General features: G+C 38.1%; 1 non-coding gene across 1 annotated transcript; it reads left to right on the forward strand.

Moving 5' to 3' along the window:
• The first annotated feature begins 12,907 nt into the window (after nucleotides 1–12,907).
• Nucleotides 12,908–13,014, forward strand: LOC141669932 (small nucleolar RNA R71). The gene has a single exon (XR_012554182.1). It is a non-coding gene; the product is annotated as a small nucleolar RNA R71 (small nucleolar RNA).
• The last annotated feature ends 8,461 nt before the right edge of the window (nucleotides 13,015–21,475 follow it).

Here is a 21,475-nt window from a genome sequence, read left to right on the forward strand (position 1 = left end):
TGAGACCCTATATGTCTATAGAATTTGACAACATAACGGTTTAAGCACAAGTTATCTATCTTGATTACATAGGGCAAGTAAGATGGTTAAAATTACCTACGAAACATGCATAACAAATACATGAACCTATGCTAGCATGACAAGTTCTAAACCTCTATATTCACTGTCGCTTCAATAGAGATTAACACGTTATCTTATATGTTAGCTACGCACATAAGACTAATAAGCACAACCAATACTAGGATATCAATCAATCACCACACACTAAGATATCGAAACAAATTAATTATTGAAATCCATAAGTAAATCCGCTAGAATCCCATGACAACGATTAGCCCATAACCGAACTCATCGTCACCATGGGTTCCAATGAAAGCATGGTATAAACAAGGTCTTAATAAACTGAATAATAATTAAAGTACGAATAAATGAGATCCAGGTTCAACAAGAACGAAAACGAGCATCCAAAGTTACAACTAATTCAAAGAATCACAAGTTGAAAACAAGATCTTCTTTTTCGAAGTTGTTTTGTGCTTCTAGGTCTTCTCCTTGGTATCCCAATCTTCCCGGATGATGGAAACCCTTTTTTTAAGTATATATACGCCCCTAGTGGACCTGGACCCTTAAAATCGTCAAATTCCACTCAAAAAGGCTTTTTCAGCGAAATCAGCGACCAGCCGCGCCTCAGGCGGCCGCCTCAGCTCTCCGGGCGGGCGCCTCAGCTCCCAAGCGGCCGCCCCACATCCTGTCTGGAAAAAATTCCGATGAATCTTGTTTTGGCCATAACTTGAGTTCTACTCGTTAGAATTAGGCGATTCAACTGCCTACACGAAGCTAACGAGATTCTCTATAACTTGACCATGGGCCTGGCTTCCAAATCTGATCACTTTTTATCATATTTCCTTTAAAAGCTCCTTTTTTCCTTTAACTGATACCTAAAATGCAATAACACAAAAACACATCAAAATACCAACAACTTGAGTCCAAAACACCAATTTAAGCTTGTAATGAAGCATTCCAAGTGGATATAAAATCCACTTATCACACCCCCAAACTTGAATCGATGCTTGTCCTCAAGCATAAACAGACTCAAAACTACAAAACAAACCTAATGCATGAATGCAACTACGTGAATGCAACTAAATGATAAAGAAATCGATCCCCTCAGAATAACCATAACCAAATGAATAAGCCAATGCCTCTAAAATGCAATGACTCAAAATAGAGCTCGAATAAATCCCACAAACCAACTCACAAACCAGAAACGTGCGTGTGTGGATGCTTAACAGATATACTCTCGATACTAGATCAATAACCATAACTTACCTATCATCGAAACAATCAAAAGTTTATAAACAGAATAGACAATAAATGCATTATGACTCATGACACCTCCTTTCTACTAGAGTTATACAAGGATTCACACTATTATTGAACACATAACAAAGATGCTTATTTGACCGTGCAATGAATGAGGTCCCAAAAGACTTATGCAATAATACCCATGTAGCGAGCGTTAGGTTAGCGGATCCCAGACTATAAAAGCCTTAGCTCACTAGGCACAAAGTCCCCTAGAACTTAATAACTCGAGTATTAAAGAGCTCACTCTTGATCAATTATGCATGAACACATACTTTTTTTTCTTTTTTTTCTTTTTTTTTCTTTTTTCTTTCTTTTTTAATAATTTCTGAATGAGTGCGTTTAGCTCCATCTCATTCAACCCTAGACTACTCATAAAAATATGAGCCGGCTACTAGCCATTTAATGCCTAGCCTTACAACAACTAGCAATGAAATCCAAGTTTTTCTCCAGATAAAAAAATCAGTGTTTTTACGTCATTACGAGAATATCACAAATTCTAAATATAACCAAGTGATTAAATCTCAACAACAAACAAGTATGATCATGATCTAGATCAAAAGCAACCCTATAAGACTTTATGAAAATATTTGTTTCTGGCATGCAAATCAATTCATTAGGACTTAAACATCCCTCTATTCATCATCACCACACTCAAATCAACATCAACTTATCAAATATCATAGTTCATCTTAAGGGGTCATGCTAAATATGCATGCAAATGCAACTATATGAAATCACATAAAAATAACAAATATGTCCTAAATGAACAATCATGCAAAAATATGAATGAACTACAACTAAACATGCAATATGAATCTATATGAATCTATATGGACGCACACACTACTAATCCGTACATTATCACCCCCAAACTTAAAATTTGTAATGTCCTCATTGAAGGTAATAATAAGGATTTCAGGCATACCTAATTAGCAGGAGAGTCACTGTAACGCCCTCCAGACCCGGGGTATAAGTCTGGGGGTTACGAGCTAATCACCAAACCTGTACAAGCTTATTGATAAATAATAAAGAAATGAAACTAAACCCCTTAACAACTACCAGGACCTTTTTAGGTTGAAGTATGAAAACAAGAACCACTATCTACTTTTATTACAAACCAACATTCAAAATCTCACAAACTTTCTTTATTACAAACCATTGTCTAACTCATTTTAAACTAAGTTCAGCTTTTATTCAAACACACATACTATCTATCAACACTCCACCTGCTCGGGCAACTCAAAGCTTTCTTCCTAGATAGGGATCAACACCTTGGGTATAAGAGGATCCCGAAGCTTGACCCGCTTCTTTACCACTCGTGTTCTGACGGGTTTCATATTCCTTCTTAACTGAAACAATAAGGTGAATAACAACAAAAAGGGGTGAGCCAAAATTGCTCAACAAGTCTACAAAATATACACAATGTTAAAGCAATATAACTGAATCTGTATCCCAGGTTTATCTGCAAAGATATAACCTCATAAAAATCAAAAGAAGGCCATTGCTGGCGAATACAAATGAACTACACTGGACTCAAGTTCGCAGCTATACCCTGCTGATTAGCCAGGATACAGTGCAGATCTATATCTCACTATATAGATCCCGTCGGGCACCCAGGCACTACGACCCATCTCAAGGATCCGGTTATGTTCCGGTCCTTAGGATTAAGTAACCTTAATCCCCAAAAGTAATGTTATCCAGTCCCTGGAATAACAACCGGAACAATCGGTATACTTTGATATATTCTAATCACCAGAATATATTAATAATTGTGAGTAATAATTGGAATATGAATAATAAATTCAAATGAAAAGAATAATTCAAGAATTAAACTGAGATATGAATAAAGGAATTAAGGTAATGTAAATGTAATAAGAATCTGAAGAGAATATCACTATTCTGGAAAATAGAATAGAGGAGAAACTTGCAATAAAATACTCAATAAATATCCAAAACACGTTTGGATCAAAATAGATAACACGTATCACATAACAGTTATGGTTTAATGACTCAACACATTTAATCACATATAAATGACATATTAATCCACATATTTTATTATAAATATGATATAATACAACGTAAATTTCCCGGTCGTTACATTCTCCCCCCATTAATAGGATTCTGTCCTCAGAATCTTCTACGAAAACAAATGAGGGTATTTCTCTAACATTTCATTTTCAAGCTCCCAGGTTGATTCTTCAACCACTGGGTTTCTCCACAACACTCGCACTAAATACACAGACTTGTTTCTCAACACTTTCTCTCGCCGATCTAAAATTCTTACCGGCTGCTCTATAAAAGACAAATCTGGCTGGATATCTATCGGTTCATACTCTATTACATGCCTAGAATCAGGATTATATCGCTTAAGCATTGACACGTGAAACACATTGTGAATATGTTGCATATGAGGCGGTAACGCTAATTCGTATGCAAGCTTTCCTAGTTTCTTCAAAATTTCAAATGGTCCGACATATCGTGGCTTCAATTTACCCTTATTGCCAAATCTGGTCAATCCTTTCCATGGCGATATTTTGAGTAGTACATGTTCTCCTTCCTGATAGTCCATATCCTTCCTTGCTTGGTCTGCATATTTACGTTGCCTGTTTTGCGCTGCATCGAGTCGTTTTCGAATAAGTTCAATCTTTTCTTTCGTTTGCTGAATTAATTCTGGACCCAAAATTTTACGTTCTCCAACTTCATCCCAGTGCACTGGTGATCTGCATTTTCTCCCATATAGTGCTTCATACGGTGGCATTCCAATGCTGGCGTGATAGCTGTTATTATAGGAAAATTCCACTAGGGGTAGATGCTCATCCCAACTGCCTTCAAAATCGATTGCACAAACTCGTAGCATGTCTTCAATCGTTTGAATAGTTCTTTCACTTTGCCCGTCGGTTTGCGGATGATAAGCGGTACTCATGTTTAATTTTATTCCAAGGCATTCTTGAAATTGTCTCCAAAATCTTGAGTTGAAACGAGGATCTCGATCCGATATAATAGATATTAGAAATCCATGTCGCATCACAATTTCCTTGAGATACATGTGCACTAATTTGTCGAGCGAAAATCTTTCATTTATTGGTAGAAAATGTGCCGACTTCGTAAGTCTGTCAATGATTACCCATATCGCATCATGATTTGCCCTAGTCCTCGGTAGTCCTACCACAAAATCCATCGCTAGATGTTCCCATTTCCATTCGGGAATGTCTAACGGTTGCAATAACCCGCTCGGACGTTGATGTTCCGCTTTAACTCACTGGCATGTGTAGCATTTACTCACCCATTCTGCTATTTCCTTCTTTATATTCGGCCACCAAAAGTTTTCCTTCAAATCGCGATACATTTTTGTGCTTCCTGGATGAATGGAATACTTCGAATTGTGCGCATCTCGCATTATTTCTTCTTTTAATTCTGCCACGTTAGGGATCCAGATTCTCGATGCAAAGCGTAAAATTCCTTCATTATCTTTCTGAGTTATGATCTCTTCTCCCGTTAAGTCGTCATCTTGACTCATTACTTCATTTTGACAACGATGAATCTTTTCTAGCAACTCCGGTTGGAAAGTCATAGCGTAGATAGTTCCTGCAGATTCATTAGGAATGCGAATCTCAATTTCTAATTTGTCGAATTCCTTGGCCAATTCTTCGCATGAAGTTAACTGATTCAATCTTTCTTTTCTGCTTAGCGCATCCGCTACAACATTTGCTTTTCCTGGATAATAACTGATTGTGACATCGTAATCTTTAATCAATTCCAGCCATCGACGTTGTCGCATGTTCAATTCTTTTTGCGTAAAGATATACTTCAGACTTTTATGATCTGTGTAGATTTCGCATTTTTTACCGTAGAAATAATGTCTCCAAAGCTTCAATGCAAATACGATTGCTGCCAATTCCAGATCATGCGTAGGATATTTCTGCTCATGGGGTTTAAGTTGTCTTGAAGCATATGCAATGACATTACCGTGTTGTATCAATACACATCCTAGCCCGCGATACGAAGCGTCACTGTAAATGACGAAATTTCCTTGCTCGTCTGGTAATACCAATACTGGTGCATTCACCAACCGATTCTTTAACTCTTGAAAACTTTCTTCACACTTATCATTCCAGTCAAACTTTTCACTTTTTCGAGTTAACTTAGTCAGCGGTGTTGCTATTTTCGCAAAATCTTTGACAAATCTTCGATAATATCCTGCCAATCCCAAGAAACTTTGAACTTCTGTCGGCGTCTTTGGTCTTTCCCAATTCAACACAGCTTCAATATTTGCTGGATCAACTTGGATGCCTTCTCTACTGATGATATGCCCTAGAAATTGTACTTCCCTTAACCAGAATTCACATTTTGAGAATTTTGCGTATAATTGCTCTTTCCTCAGAATTTCCAAAACTATCCTCAAGTGTTCTGCATGCTCTTCTTCTGTCTTAGAGTAAATCAAGATGTCATCAATGAATACAATCACGAACTTGTCCAAATATTTCTTGAATATCCTGTTCATCAAATCCATGAATGCAGCTGGCGCGTTTGTCAAACCGAATGCCATTACAAGAAACTCGTAATGCCCATATCTCGTACGAAACGCAGTCTTTGGAATATCTTCAGCTTTAATCTTCAATTGATGATAACCTGAGCGTAAATTAATCTTCGAAAACCATGCAACTCCTTTTAGCTGGTCGAACAAATCGTCGATTCTCGGTAAAGGATACTTGTTCTTGATAGTGAGCTTATTCAATTCCCTATAGTCGATGCACAATCGCATACTGCCATCCTTCTTCTTCACAAATAACACTGGTGCACCCCATGGGGATACACTAGGTCGTATAATGCCTTGGTCTAGAAGATCTTGCAGTTGCGTTGACAATTATTTCATTTCAACTGGAGCCATTCGATACGGAGCTTTCGAAACTGGTTCTGTACCTGGTGCTAGATCAATCGTGAACTCGATTTCTCGATCTGGCGGTAACCCTGGAAACTCGTCTGGAAAGACGTACGGAAATTCACATACAACTGGAATGTCTTCTATTCTAGGACTTCCTTTTTCAGTATCTAACACGTAAGCTATGTACGCCTCACATCCTTGCCGAAACAATCGTTTGGTCTGCACTACAGTGAGAAATTTATTCTGCTGCTTTTCGCCCTTGAATATTACCGTTGCATTTTCCGCAGTTCGCAATTCAACTTTCTTATTCGCGCAATCTATCTGAGCCTTATGACATGCTAACCAATCCATTCCCAAAATGATATCGAATTCTTCTAGCTTAAAAGGAATTAAATCTACAGAAAAATGATATCCGGCTACATCTACATCACACGCAGGACATACTCGATCTACCGGAACTTGGTCGTCATTCGCTAATTTTATAATTAACGTCTCGCCCAACCATTCAATTTCACAATATAACTTATCAAGAAATTCTTCAGAAATAAATGAACGGGTAGCTCCAGAATCAATTAATACTTTTGAATCTACGGAGTTCACCAAAAGCGTACCTGCAATCACACTTGGATTCTGTACTGATTCTTTCATGGTCATGTTAAAAGTCTTTGCTCTGGGTTGATTTGGCGGCGGTGGCGAAGGTAATGCCAATACTTTCGGAATACTGGCTGCCATTGCTGGTCCTTTACAATTCCTAGCGATATGCCCTCTCCTTCCGCATTGATAGCAAGTGATTTCTGCTGTTTTTCCTGTCGGACATTCGTTAGAGTAGTGCCCTTTCTGCTTGCATTTGAAACATGTCACCTCTGCTTTAATACATACGCCGGTATGCTTGCGTCCACAAGTTTTGCAATACGGCACTGAAACCTTAACAATTCCCTGCTGGTTGGAAACTTGGAAACGATTACCTGCTTTTTGTGTACCCTGTCCTATCCTTTTGAAATTCATATTTGCCCGGGCTTGAAATCCCGGCTTTCTGTTGAAACGGTCTTGGAAACTTCCCTGTCCTCTGTCTCGTTGAGATCTTTCACTTTCCCCTTCGATGATCAAAGCTTTCTGGACTACAGCAGTATATGTTGCTAATTCAAAAACTGCAACTTGTCCGCGTATCCATGGTCGTAATCCCACTTGAAATCTCTGCACTCGTTTCCCTTCAGTGTCCACCTGTTCCGGAACAAATCTAGCCAATTCATTGAATTTGGCTTCATATTCTGTTACAGATATACTTCCCTGCTTCAGCTCTAAAAACTTTATCTGCATCTGATTCTTTATGTAGCGAGGAAAATGCTTCTCTAAAAATAACTCTTTAAACTTATCCCAAGCAATAACATCTTCACCTTCTAAAGCCTTTTTAGATTCCCACCAATAATTTGCCTCTCCTTTCAACAAGTAACTAGCAAAATCAGTCTTCTGGTCTTCACCTACCTTCACTAGTACAAAAACTTTCTCTATTTCCTTTAACCAGGTGGTAGCTTTAATAGGATCAGTAGACCCATCAAATTCTGGAGGTTTAACTGACTGAAACTGCTTAAAAGTAACAACAGGTTGAGGCTCAGGACGAGGTGGTTGTTGTAACATTTGTTGTTGTATCTGCTGTTGCTGATGCTGCATCTGCTGCTGCATCATTACCATCTGTTGTTGCATCAGATGGAACATTTGGTTCATTGTTTCATTAGTCCGGCCTTCAGAATTGTTGTTAGAGGTCTCAGCCCTAGTCTTTCTTTTTGGTGCCATCTTCTCCTGATAATAAAACATGTGATATTTATTTAACAGTTTAATAAATAATTGACAGTATGTAAGAAAAACAATTTATCCAGTATTAATAACATGATTTATATATAAAGAAAACAGTTGCTGAATATAAAAATTAGAAATGTAAGCAGTTAAATAAAATGGTTATCCTTTTCTGTTTTTTTTTCAACAGGAATTATAGTATAAAAGACTGTAAAGCAGTAAAATAAAAGTAAATGCTGTAAAACTGGAAAGACTGAAATTTAAATAAAAGAAATTTGAAAAGTTCAGTTTATATATATGACACCAGCCTCAGGTGTAAATGCTTGATACAAAAAGTCTCGCTCCGCTGGAAGTCATCGGGGCTACAAGTCATATTACTACTACAGGTCAAAAACCTACTACAGGTTAAACTACTAGTACACACATATACACTACTCACTAGGTTATACAATGCTGCCTCTATATACATCTATACTCTGAAGTCACTGTCTCAACTGTCCCTGACTCAAAACCCTGGTGGCACATGACTCAACTCCTCCTGCAATGCCTCTAGCACTGCCTCGGTAAGTCCCAATGCTCTATGATATGCTGTCTCTGCACTAATATCCTGCTGTCTCAGATCCATAAGCTGCTGAGAACTAACTCGGTGAATCTGACGTAACCTCTCCCTCAGTATGTAATCTGATCGTAATGCTCGGACGGGACCATCTGCCTGCGTCTCAAACAATCCAAGGATCTCTCTGCACTGGGTCTGCCATCGAACCCTCTCCTCTCTCTCCTCCTGAAAACGCTGATAAGTAACTGTATAATGCTCACTAAGATCCGTGCTAGAACCTCGAGAAGGTAACGGCCCACCGACTACTATCTCATCCATAAACTCCTTCTGTGGAAACTGATATACTCCAGGAATAGGGGCATAAATAGCTAAAGGGGCAGGAAATAAGACTGGCTGCTCCATAGGTGCATACACTGGTGGCTCTGCCTCTGGCTCCATCTGTGGAATATCTGGAATCTCAGGCTGCGGTACTGGAATCTGCGGCTCTATATCATCCCAATGTGGAAGATCAATCATATCAGGAACATCAAACATCGGAAACTCCAAAGGTGGAAAGTTAGGCATCTCTGGCTCAACATAAGGGAAATAATTAACAAAGTCTGGTACCTCTAGTGGAGGTGGTATCTCTGGTGCTGGTCCAAATGGTAATAGTGGAGGTGGTGGCAATGGAGGAAAAATCTGCACTGATGCTGGGGCTAGTACTGCTGCTGCTACTGGGTCTGACTCAGTCCGCTCTGACGAAGAAGCCATCTAATAATATACCAAAAAAAAGAAAAGGTCACTAAACAATTCTAAGATTTATACTTTCCTATTCTAATCTGACCTAAATCCTAACACTATTCTTCCTAATCTAACTATCCCTATCTTATGTGCTCTCTATATCCTATCTTAATCCTAATGTTCTTGTTTTCAGGGACCAAACCTACAGCTCTGATGCCAAACTGTAACGCCCTCCAGACCCGGGGTATAAGTCTGGGGGTTACGAGCTAATCACCAAACCTGTACAAGCTTATTGATAAATAATAAAGAAATGAAACTAAACCCCTTAACAACTACCAGGACCTTTTTAGGTTGAAGTATGAAAACAAGAACCACTATCTACTTTTATTACAAACCGACATTCAAAATCTCACAAACTTTCTTTATTACAAACCATTGTCTAACTCATTTTAAACTAAGTTCAGCTTTTATACAAACATACATACTATCTATCAACACTCCACCTGCTCGGGCAACTCAAAGCTTTCTTCCTGGATAAGGATCAACACCTTGGGTATAAGAGGATCCCGAAGCTTGACCCGCTTCTTTACCACTCATGTTCTGATGGGTTTCATATTCCTTCTTAACTGAAACAATAAGGTGAATAACAACAAAAAGGGGTGAGCCAAAATTGTTCAACAAGTCTACAAAATATACACAATGTTAAAGCAATATAACTGAATCCGTATCCCAGGTTTATCTGCAAAGATATAACCTCATAAAAATCAAAAGAAGGCCATTGCTGGAGAATACAAACGAACTACACTGGACTCAAGTTCGCAGCTATACCCTGCTGATCAGCCAAGATACAGTGCAGATCTATATCTCACTATATAGATCCCGTCGGGCACCCAGGCACTACGGCCCATCTCAAGGATCCAGTTATGTTCCGGTCCTTAGGATTAAGTAACCTTAATCCCCAAAAGTAATGTTATCCAGTCCCTGGAATAGCAACCGGAACAATCGGTATACTTTGATATATTCTAATCACCAGAATATATTAATAATTATGAGTAATAATTGGAATATGAATAATAAATTCAAATGAAAAGAATAATTCAAGAATCGAACTGAGATATGAATAAAGGAATTAAGGTAATGTAAATGTAATAAGAATCTGAAGAGAATATCACTATTCTGGAAAATAGAATAGAGGAGAAACTTGCAATAAAACACTCAATAAATATCCAAAACACGTTTGGATCAAAACAGATAACACGTATCACATAACAGTTATGGTTTAATGACTCAACACATTTAATCACATATAAATGACATATTAATCCACATATTTTATTATAAATATGATATAATACAACGTAAATTTCCCGGTCGTTACAGTCACCCTCTTCGGGTGGAGGATTAGGAGGCCAATCAACCTCGCCACCAGTGTCTCGGAGAACAGTACCCAAAGCCTATGTCAAATCTGCAGCAAAACGACGATGAATGTCGTGCATGGCCTCCATACGCCTAATTACTCGCCTGTACTGCTCATCACCAACACCAGTCTTATCAACTACCTGCTGCACATGAGAAGAACCCTCTGTAGGCATTGGAGAGTTTGTTCGGCTACCCTCTACATCATCAAATATATATCCCAAGCCTTTATCATGTGGTGCACCTAAGAATGCATTACTCAAGTGATCTGGTAGTGGGTGAAGCTCAAGTGTGGAAACATCTTCAATAGACGGCTCAAGATGCTCCTGAGAAATTTTCAGCTCTGCTAACCTAAGAGAATCGAATGACATATCCAACTTCCTCTTCCATGGAAGTGCATTCAAAACCTGCAGTTGCTCTGCTCCTTCCTTGTCATCAATAACTGATTTCCCCATTAAGGATCTCTCTAAGGTATCTGACTTTGGCAATTGCTCAAGCTCTGAGTTTATTACAGAGTTAACCCACTCTACTTTAAAGCACTCCTCTTTAGTTGCGGGTAACTTTATTTCCTTGAACACATTAAAAGTAACCTTTTTGATCGTAAACCTTCATCGAAAGCTCTCCTTTTTGCTCATTTTTGCACATCGATCATAGTTCGGCTTGTAGCCAAGAATGGTCTTCCCTTGGGATAATGGGAATCTTCTTATCTTCCTCAAAATCAAGAATTACAAAGTCAGCGGGGAGGAAGAGTTTATCCACCTTGACCAAGACATCCTCCACTATACCTCATGGATAAGCGATGGAACGGTCAGCTAGTTACAATGACATGTATGTTGGTTTCGGATCAGGCAGACCAAGATTCTTGAAGATAGATAAGGGCATCAGATTGATGCTAGCTCCCAAATTATATAAACATTTATCGTACGACAAGTTTTCGATAGTGCAAGGAATAGTGAAGCTTCTAGGATCTTCAAGCTTCGGAGGCAACTTCTGTTGCAGCACAGCACTGCATTCTTTCGTAAGAGCAACGGTCTCTAAGTCATCGAGCTTTACTTTCTGAGAGAGAATACCTTTCATAAACCTCGTATAACTAGGCATCTGTTCAAGAGCTTCGGCGAAAGGTATGTTGATATGAAGTTTCTTGAACACCTCCAGAAACTTAGCAAATTGCTTATCCAACTTCTGCTTCTGCAGCCTTCTTAGGAAAAGGAGGTGGAGGATAGATCTGTTTTTCCCCTGTATTACCTTCAGGAGGAGTGTGTTCCACAGTAGTCTTCCTTGGTTCCACCTCTGCTTCCTTCTGCACTTCTTCTTCACCCACAACTGTATTTTCTGAAACTTGAGATTTTTTAGGCTCTTCGTCTTGCTGAATTTTGGGGCTTGCGACCTTTCCAGACCTCAAGGTGATGGCGTTCACCTGTTCTTCAACTTCTCTCTTGCCTGGATTGGCTTCTGTATCTCTAGGAAGCATTCTTGGTGGTCGATTCAATAATGCATTAGCAATTTGCCCTAGTTGGTTCTCTAGAGTCTTGATAGAAACATCCTGGCTTTGGCATATAAGAGCCTGGTTTTTGCACATAAGCCGCAACTCCTCCAATTCAGATTTTTCATTCGAAGATAGACATGCACCATGAGTTTGTTGTTTTGGTGTAATTTGTTCCTAAAAATCAGGAGGGTTGAATAGCTTATTTCCAAACTGCTGGAACGGTTGTTGCATCATATTCTGATTGTTGCTCCAGCTGAAGTTAGGATGATTCCAGTTGTCAGGATGATAAGTGTCTGGAACTGGTTGCTGCGATCTCTGAAAGTTGCTCACAAACTGAGCAGATTCACTAGATATAGCGCATTGCTCCGTCGCATACGAACCTGCACATAGCTCATAAACACTGGTTACATGATTAACACCCAAGTTAGCCAGAGAATCGATCTTCATAGACAACTCCTTTAGTTGAGCAGTGATAGCCATAGCTGTATCCACCTCAAGAACTCCTGCTACCTTGCTCTGTGGCAATCTCTGGGCTGGATACTGATATTCATTAGCAACCATCAGTTCAATTAGATTATAAGCTTCCTCATAGCTCTTTACCCATAAGGCTCCGCCTGCTGCTGCGTCGAGCATGTGTCTGGACTGTGCACCCAACCCATTCTAAAAATAATTAAAGATCATCCAATCAGGAATTCCATGATAAGGACACTTCCTAAGCATCTCCTTGTAACGCTCCCAAGCTTCACCCAAAGATTCTCCCATTTGCTGCACAAATTGAGTAATAGTGTTTCTGAATGCAGCTGTCTTCGCCATAGGGAAGAATTTAGTAAGGAATTTCTGAGCAAGATCCTCCCAAGTAGCAATCGAACCAGCTGTTAGAGAGTATAACCAGCTCTTAGCCTTGTCCCTTAGAGAGAATGGAAATAGTCTCAGCTTCACAGCATCTTCAGAAACACCATTGAACTTGAAGGTGTCGCAGATCTCAATGAAATCCCTAATATGCATATTGGGATCTTCCGTTGAAGAACCCCAAACTGGATTGAATTCTGCACCCATTGAATTATGCCAGGCTTAATCTCAAAGGTATTAGCTATGATAGCTGGACGGACAATGCTAGATTGAATGTCATTGATCTTGGGTTGAGAAAAATCCATCAAGGCTTTCATTCTTGCTGCTGGATCTCCCATTGTAATGAGTACCTGAAACACAAACAAATAAACCGTGAAAATAAAAGAATCCGAGTCAGTGAACTTTAACGACCACTGATGACAAGCACATAAACTAAGAGAATTGAGGTTGAATTACTATATATGACAAATATGGGATTCTAACTTCATTAAATACTTCATTCAATAGCCTTTTCATTCTTAACCTTAGCATGTGATGGTGATGACACTAATCAAATAACACGAAACTGATAAACGCCAACTTTCGTTGCACGAGTACCATTCTACCAGACATCCACAAAAGAGATAGAAGCTGAATAGGTGTGGCGCCCTCCAAACCCGGGTCAGAAGTTTGGGGTCCACACATACACCTTATTTATAACCTGCTTATAACAATAATAAAGATAATAATAATATGCAGTGACCCTACTTACTAACTACCATGGATCGCAACAGGTTAATATATGCACACAAGCTAAACACATCTACTTATATTATAAACCGTTCAAATCCCAACTATTCAAACTTAGAACTGAGTATTAAACATTATTACAAACTTTTACAAACTTAAATTATCCCAAAAGAAGCCTACTAGCTCAACTTGATCAACCTGTACCCCTAGCTCTCGCGCTGGACTGGGGATCCTTGCTACCAACTGGTTCCTTTTTAACTTGAAAAGAATATAAAAAACATCGCACAAATGAGCTAACTAGCTCAGCAAGTCACAATGACAAAACTGAGAATAATGATCATCAGGTGAACATGGTTATGATGTCAAGTGAACAATGGATTATAATTTAGAATTGGATATTATAGTTTCATTTTAAGAAAAACCAAGGTTATGCTGCTGATCAGTCACGCACTAACCCCGAGCAAAGCACACAACACGGCTCTAACTACTGGATCCAAGGCACACATTGGCCTAACTTGACCATTATATGGTCTGACCACGAATCTGGTCCACAATTTTATAAAAAAAATCCAATTCTAACATAATAACAGAATAAACAATTATAAACAATAAACAGAATCATTAACAACATTGAGTGTTCAATAATGAAAGGGTTTCAATCTTCGTAAGGATCAATAAGGTAATTTCAAAGCTTGGATGCTGGGTAAGGAAAAAATTGGATAACAAAGGAAATGTCATTTCAGAGTTTCAAGGATTTGGTCTTTCAAAGCATAAGATACAATGGTTTGAGTATGTAGGTAATTTGATTCAACATATGGTATTTAGTTTGTATGTATTTGTGGAGTAGTATCGTATATTTGTGGTTCATATCTGGGTATACAACAATCAATGGTCTAGAAAGAATCAGGTTTACGGCTCAAGATCAATAGCTGGCTTCATGGTTAGGGTTCAGGCTTCAAAGCACTTGTAATATAAAACAGGACTATCAATCACTATAATATCTAGAGAAAGTTCAGAATACTTGCCTGGTATTAGCTTATTACACTGCACTCGCTTCCAATCACAATCGTCTTACTCCTCAACTACCTGTTTCCCTTTCCTACGTCTTGCCTCTTCTGCTCACATATCATAAGCATCTATGAATATTCAACTCATATGATTCTATTCAATACATACTCCTATCTACCCTTCATTTTACCCAAATCTGATTAACGGATTGAAAGTTACGCAATAAACATATAAACATCGAATATACAGACCGACAGTCAACCAACAAGTCACATATAACACATAACACGTCACATAATCAATGATATCTCATTTATAAAGAAGTCTCGGGTCATAAATAGGCTTTCGGTTACTTAAAATGATTTTTAAAACATTTTTCGGAATTAAAATGGGTCGTTGGATCCATTTCGGAGTAATAACTAGGGTTCGGTTGGCCACTTCTGGCTTCAAAACAATTTTATAATAATTATTGAGCCTTGGAAATAATTTAGATTAATATTTTAAAGCTCGAAACTATTTTTCAGGATTTTTAAATCATTTTTAAATAATTAAATCTAATTAAATAATTAATTAAAATCAATTAATAATTAATTAAATCAATTAATCAATTAATTTTCAAATTAATTGACCAATTAATCAATTAAAAATTAACTGAAATTAATTAACTAATTAATTCAGATTTATTTTTTTGAATTAAAAATAATTTTTGGAATTAAAATACTAATTTTCAGAAATTAAAACGAATTTTTATAATAAAAATAAATAGGAAAAATGATTTTTGAATATTTTTAAAACAAGAATCCAACTTTTGCAAATTCTGAAAAGTTCAGGGACTGGACTTCATCGTTTTCAAAAGTCAGGGTACTAAATTGCAATTTTTCCAGCCCTTGCCGGAAAACAGTCGGGGTTCGCCGGAGAACTCGACTCCGGCATCCTCCCACCACCACAAACTCTGGATTACATCTACAATTTACCAGGAATCTAACCATACTCTTTAATCACACAGACAACCCCTGAATAGGCCGAAAAATAGCCGAGAAGTTTGGCGGTTTCCGGCCAACTCGACGTAAACTTCAAAGGACAACTCCCTTCTCTACAGACCTCGTTGATTTGTGAAACTTGTACGACTGGATTGCAAATTTCACAGAGAACACAACCCACTATACCACAACATCTATCTATCCCGAAATAAGAAACCCCCAAATTTCAATTAAGAACATTCATACGGGTTATAAACCCTAATTTCACAATTCGAAAATCAAACTCAATTTTGAACATGTTATTGAACTCCAAATCAGATATATAATATATCAAAATCATCAGGAAAACAAGCTCTACAACATGCAATCATCAAATCATACAAACAATCATCCGAACAAAAATTCTTATTTTTAGTAGAATTAATTCGAAAATAAATAAAAATATAGAAAATAAACCTTGATTTCTGCAGGTGTATGGATCACAAAATCTGATAGCGCTTTTCAAGACCTTCAAATCAGTTACTCGAGCTTTTCAAACAAAGATCAATAACACCTCCAAAAGTTGGTTTAATTCTTGGAAGATTATATGAATATAAGATTTTTCTCTGGAAAATTATATAATTACCTGTCTGCAAATGATTTTGATACGAAATAAAATACGGTAAAAGGCTATTTATAATTACGGAAAATTAGTATCCCGTTGGATCATTCTGGATATAAAACGGTACGTTTATTTATAAAAACTGATACAACCGGTATCGGTTTTCGGGACAGTTATCCAAATCAGTCCACTTTGTACTGCGGTCTTGGTCTCAGCGCCTGGTTACACGTACTATGAGGTGATAATTGGGATAGTTTAATAAAAAGCTCCCGTTTATCGAAATACGAGTTTTATTGATTTACCGAAACGAATATTGTATCGAAAATATTGCGCCGGGACCCGCGCAGGACAAACCGTACGCCGGATCGAAAAAGTCGAAACATGGAATATGCTCGGAATATTACAATTAGATTAGGAAGAAGTTCTCAGAAGAGTTTCGGGTTCCAAAAACGTAACAACGAATAACATCGGTTGGTTCTCGTTTTTATAAAATAGATTTTAAATACTCGGAAAAAGATTTTATAAATTTCTTATGATCCTTACAAATCCATAAATCAACATAAAAATAATTAGGAAGATATGACAATTATCTATATTTTATTTTGAACATAGAAAAATTAAAATAATCAATTAATAATATTTTCAAACATCCAAACACATTTAACCCTTAACAATTAGTTCATAGAATAGATACTGAACACATATATTAAGCAATAATAATTATACGATATATCCCGGATATTACATCCTTCCCCCCTTAAAAGGATTCTGTCCTCAGAATCTCTTAAGAAAACAAATGAGGGTACTTTTCTCTCATATCACTTTCTAACTCCCAGGTTGACTATTCAACCTTTGGGTTTCTCCATAATACTCTTACTAGCTTTACCACTTTATTCCTCAATACTTTCTCTCTTTTCTCTAGAATCTTTATCGGACTCTCTACATATGACAAATCGGCCTGAAGCTCTATTGGCTCATATTTTATTACATGCCTGGAGTCTGAATTATACTTCTTAAGCATAGATACGTGAAAATCATTGTGAATGTGCTCCATGTGCGGAGGTAACGCTAACTCATAAGCTACTTTGCCAACGCGCTTTAGAATCTCAAAAGGTCCGACATATCTTGGGTTCAGCTTCCCTTTCTTTCCAAACCTCGCTAGTCCTTTCCACGGTGATACTTTCAATAATACCAAGCTTCCTTCTTCAAATTCCATGTTTTTCCTTGACTGGTCTGCATATTTCCTTTGATGGTCTTGTGCTGCTGTCAATCTCTTATGGATAATTTCAACAACTTCCTTTGTCTGCTGTACCAATTCAGGTCCAAGTATCTTACGTTCTCCTACTTCGTCCCAATATACTGGAGATCTACATTTACGTCCATAAAGGGCTTCATAGGGTGGCATCCCAATACTGGTATGATAATTGTTATTATAAGCAAACTCTACCAGAGGTAAATGCTCGTCCCAACTTCCTTTGAAATCAATAGCACAAACACGTAACATGTCCTCAATCGTCTGGATCGTTCTTTCACTTTGGCCGTACTCATATTCAATCTCGTTCCCAAACATTCTTGAAAACTTTTCCAAAATCTTGAATTAAATCTTAGATCTCGATCAAATACGATAGACACAGGAACTCCATAACGAACTACAATTTCCTTTAGGTACATATGGACCAACTTGTCGAGTGAAAATCTTTCATTTATAGGCAGAAAATGAGCTGACTTGGTAAGTCTATCCACTATAACCCAAATGGCATCATGATTAGCCCTTGTCCTTGGTAATCCAACTATGAAATCCATGGAAATATGTTCCCACTTCCACTCTGGAATCTCCAATGGCTGTAGTAATCCACTTGGCCTCTGATGCTCTGCTTTAACCCTTTGACATGTATAACATCTGCTAACCCATTCTACAATTTCCCTCTTTATATCTGGCCACCAATAACTTTCCTTTAAATCTCTGTACATTTTGGTACTCCCTGGATGGATGGAATATCTTGAATTATGTGCTTCTTGTAAAATTTTATTCTTCAGCTCCATTACTGGTGGAATCCAAATTCTAGAAGAAAACCTCAGAATACCTTGCTCATCCTTTTGCGTGCATAATTCTTCACCTACCAAACGATTTATATCTTGATCCATTACATCTTCTTGACACTTCTTTATTTTCTCTAGCAACTCTGGCTGAAAAGTCATACTGTACACTCTTGCTTCATTAGGCCTGCAAACTTTAATCTCCAATTCCAGTTTCTGAAATTCCTTATATATCTCTTCAGGTACTGATAACACATTTAACTTTTCCTTCCGACTTAACGCGTCTGCTACAAAGTTCGCTTTACCGGGATGATAATTAATCGAGCAGTCGTAATCCTTGATCAATTCTAACCATCTCCTTTGCCTCATATTAAGTTCCTTTTATGTGAATATATATTTCAAACTTTTGTGATCTGTGTAAATCTCGCACTTTTCTCCATACAGATAATGTCTCCAAATTTTCAAAGCGAAAACTATGGCTGGTAGCTCCAAATCATGAGTAGGATATTTCTGTTCGTGTGGTTTCAATTGTCTTGACGCATACGCAATCACCTTATCGTGCTGCATTAGAACACATCCTAGTCCTTTCTGAAAAGCATCGCTATAAATTATGAAATTTCCTTGATCGTGTGGAAGTGACAAAACAGGTGTCGTGATTAATCTTCGCTTTAATTCCTGAAAACTTTCTTCACATTTGTCGTTCCATATAAACTTTTCATTCTTCCGTGTAAGCTTTGTCAATGGTGTTGCAATCCCTGAAAAATTTTGAACGGATCGACGATAATATCCGGCTAATCCCAAGAAACTTCTTACCTCGGTGGGTGTTCTCGGTCTTTCCCAATTTGTAATTACCTCGATCTTTACTGGGTCCACTTTGATCCCTTTGTTACCAACTATGTGTCCTAAGAACTGAACCTCCTGTAACCAAAACTCACACTTCGAGAATTTAGCATATAATTTGTTTTTCCTTAAAATCTCCAAAGCTGTTCTCAAATGTTCCGCATGATCCTCTTCCGTTTTTGAATAAATTAAAATATCGTCTATAAACATGTTAACGAACTTGTCCAAATATTCCTTAAAAATTCTATTCATCGGGTCCATAAATGCTGCCGGGGCATTGGTCAATCCAAAAGACATCACTAGAAATTCGTAATGTCCATACCTTATTCTGAAAGCTGTCTTTGGTATATCTTCTGGCTTGATCTTTAGTTGATGATATCCCGATCTTAAGTCAATTTTGGAGAAAAATTTGGGTCCCTTCAATTGGTCAAACAAATCGTCAATTCTGGGTAACGGATACTTGTTCTTGATTGTAAGCTTGTTGAGCTCCCTATAGTCGATACACAGTCTCATGCTTCCATCTTTCTTCTTGACAAATAATACCGGGGCTCCCCACGGGGATACACTGGGTCTGATTACTCCTTTCTCTAACAGCTCTTGCAATTGCTTCGCCAGCTCCTTCATCTCAACGGGCGCCATTCTATACAGGGCTTTGGATACCGGTTCTGTTCTAGGTGCTAAGTCGATTGCAAACTCAATTTCTCTATCTGGAGGAAGTCCTGGTAACTCGTCGGGAAACACATCTGGAAATTCATTCACTACTGGAATATCTTCAAGTTTCGCTGGCTCCTGACTTCTATCAATCACATATGCCACGAAATGCTCGCATCCTTGTCATAGTAACTTCTTGGCTTGAATCATCGTTAAGAACTTCTTTACTTCTTTCTGACCCTTGAACGTTACTATTCCTTCATCTGGCGTTTTCACCATTACCTTCTTATTTCGACAATCTATCTGGGCATCGTGCTTAGATAACTAATCCATTCCTAAGATAACGTCAAATTTTCCTAACTTAAATGGTATCAAATCTACACAAAACTTACTACCAGAAATCTCAATCTCACAATTCCCACAAACTTGATTAACAGATATTCGTTCTTGATCTGCCAATTCCACAGTCATTATTTCATTTAAATACTCAAATGGACAATTTAACTTACTAACAAAATCTTGTGAAACAAACGATCGAGTTGCTCCCGAATCTATTAACACTTTGGCACATAAAGAATTCACATTAAGCGTACCTGCCACGACATCCGTATCCTGGATAGCGTCCTTCACAGACATGTCAAAAACTCTAGCCCTTGGAGTCTCATTTACTGCTGGGGTAGATCCCATAATCCTCAATGCATTACTGACTGGGGCTGGTGTCTTGCAATCCCGGGCTATATGTCCGGGCTTCCCATATTTAAAGCACGTAAATCCAATGGCTGGAACCTTCACTGCTGGATTCCGGATAGGCTGATCCTTACTTGCTGGTTCTCTTGCTGGCTGATATCGGCACTCCCTCGAATAGTGCCCTTTCTGGTTGCATTTGAAACATACCACATTCAACTTATTACAAACTTCCCCATACTTCTTTCCACATACTTGACAATCTGGAAAAGTTAGTCTCAACTGATTCGGCTGATTCGCATTAACTGGACGGTTGCCCTGGCCTCCGTCACCTGCATTCTGTCTCTTGAAATTAAAATTTCTTCCTGGCAGAAATTTGCCCTTCTTAAAATTTGGAAACTTCCCTAGTTGTGACTGACCCTCATTCACTTCAAATCTCCTTTTCTTGCTTTCCTTCTCCTTCTGTGACATCTCACTCTCTGTCTCCGCGATCATAGCCTTCTGTACCACTCCTGCATAGGTATCCAATTCAAAAATGGCTGCCTTCCCTCTGATCCATGGTTTCAAACCTTGCTGGAATCTCTTAGCCTTCTTCCTGTCAGTAAACACATACGACGGCACATACCTTGACAATTCCTCAAACTTACTCTCATAATCTGTCACCGAAATGTTTCCTTGCTTTAGTTCTAAAAACTTTAACTCCATCTGATCCTGGACAAACTGAGGAAAATACTTTTCTAAAAACAATTCCTTAAACCTTTATCAAGTAATAATATTTGTACCTTCTAACGTCTTCACCATCTCCCACCAATAGGTGGCCTCATTCTTCAGATAGTAACTTGCAAACTCAACCTTCTGCTCCTCTTTCACTTTTACAAAG

This window comes from Apium graveolens, chromosome 6 (assembly GCF_009905375.1).
Source record: "Apium graveolens cultivar Ventura chromosome 6, ASM990537v1, whole genome shotgun sequence".
Classification (NCBI taxonomy): Eukaryota; Viridiplantae; Streptophyta; class Magnoliopsida; order Apiales; family Apiaceae; genus Apium; species Apium graveolens.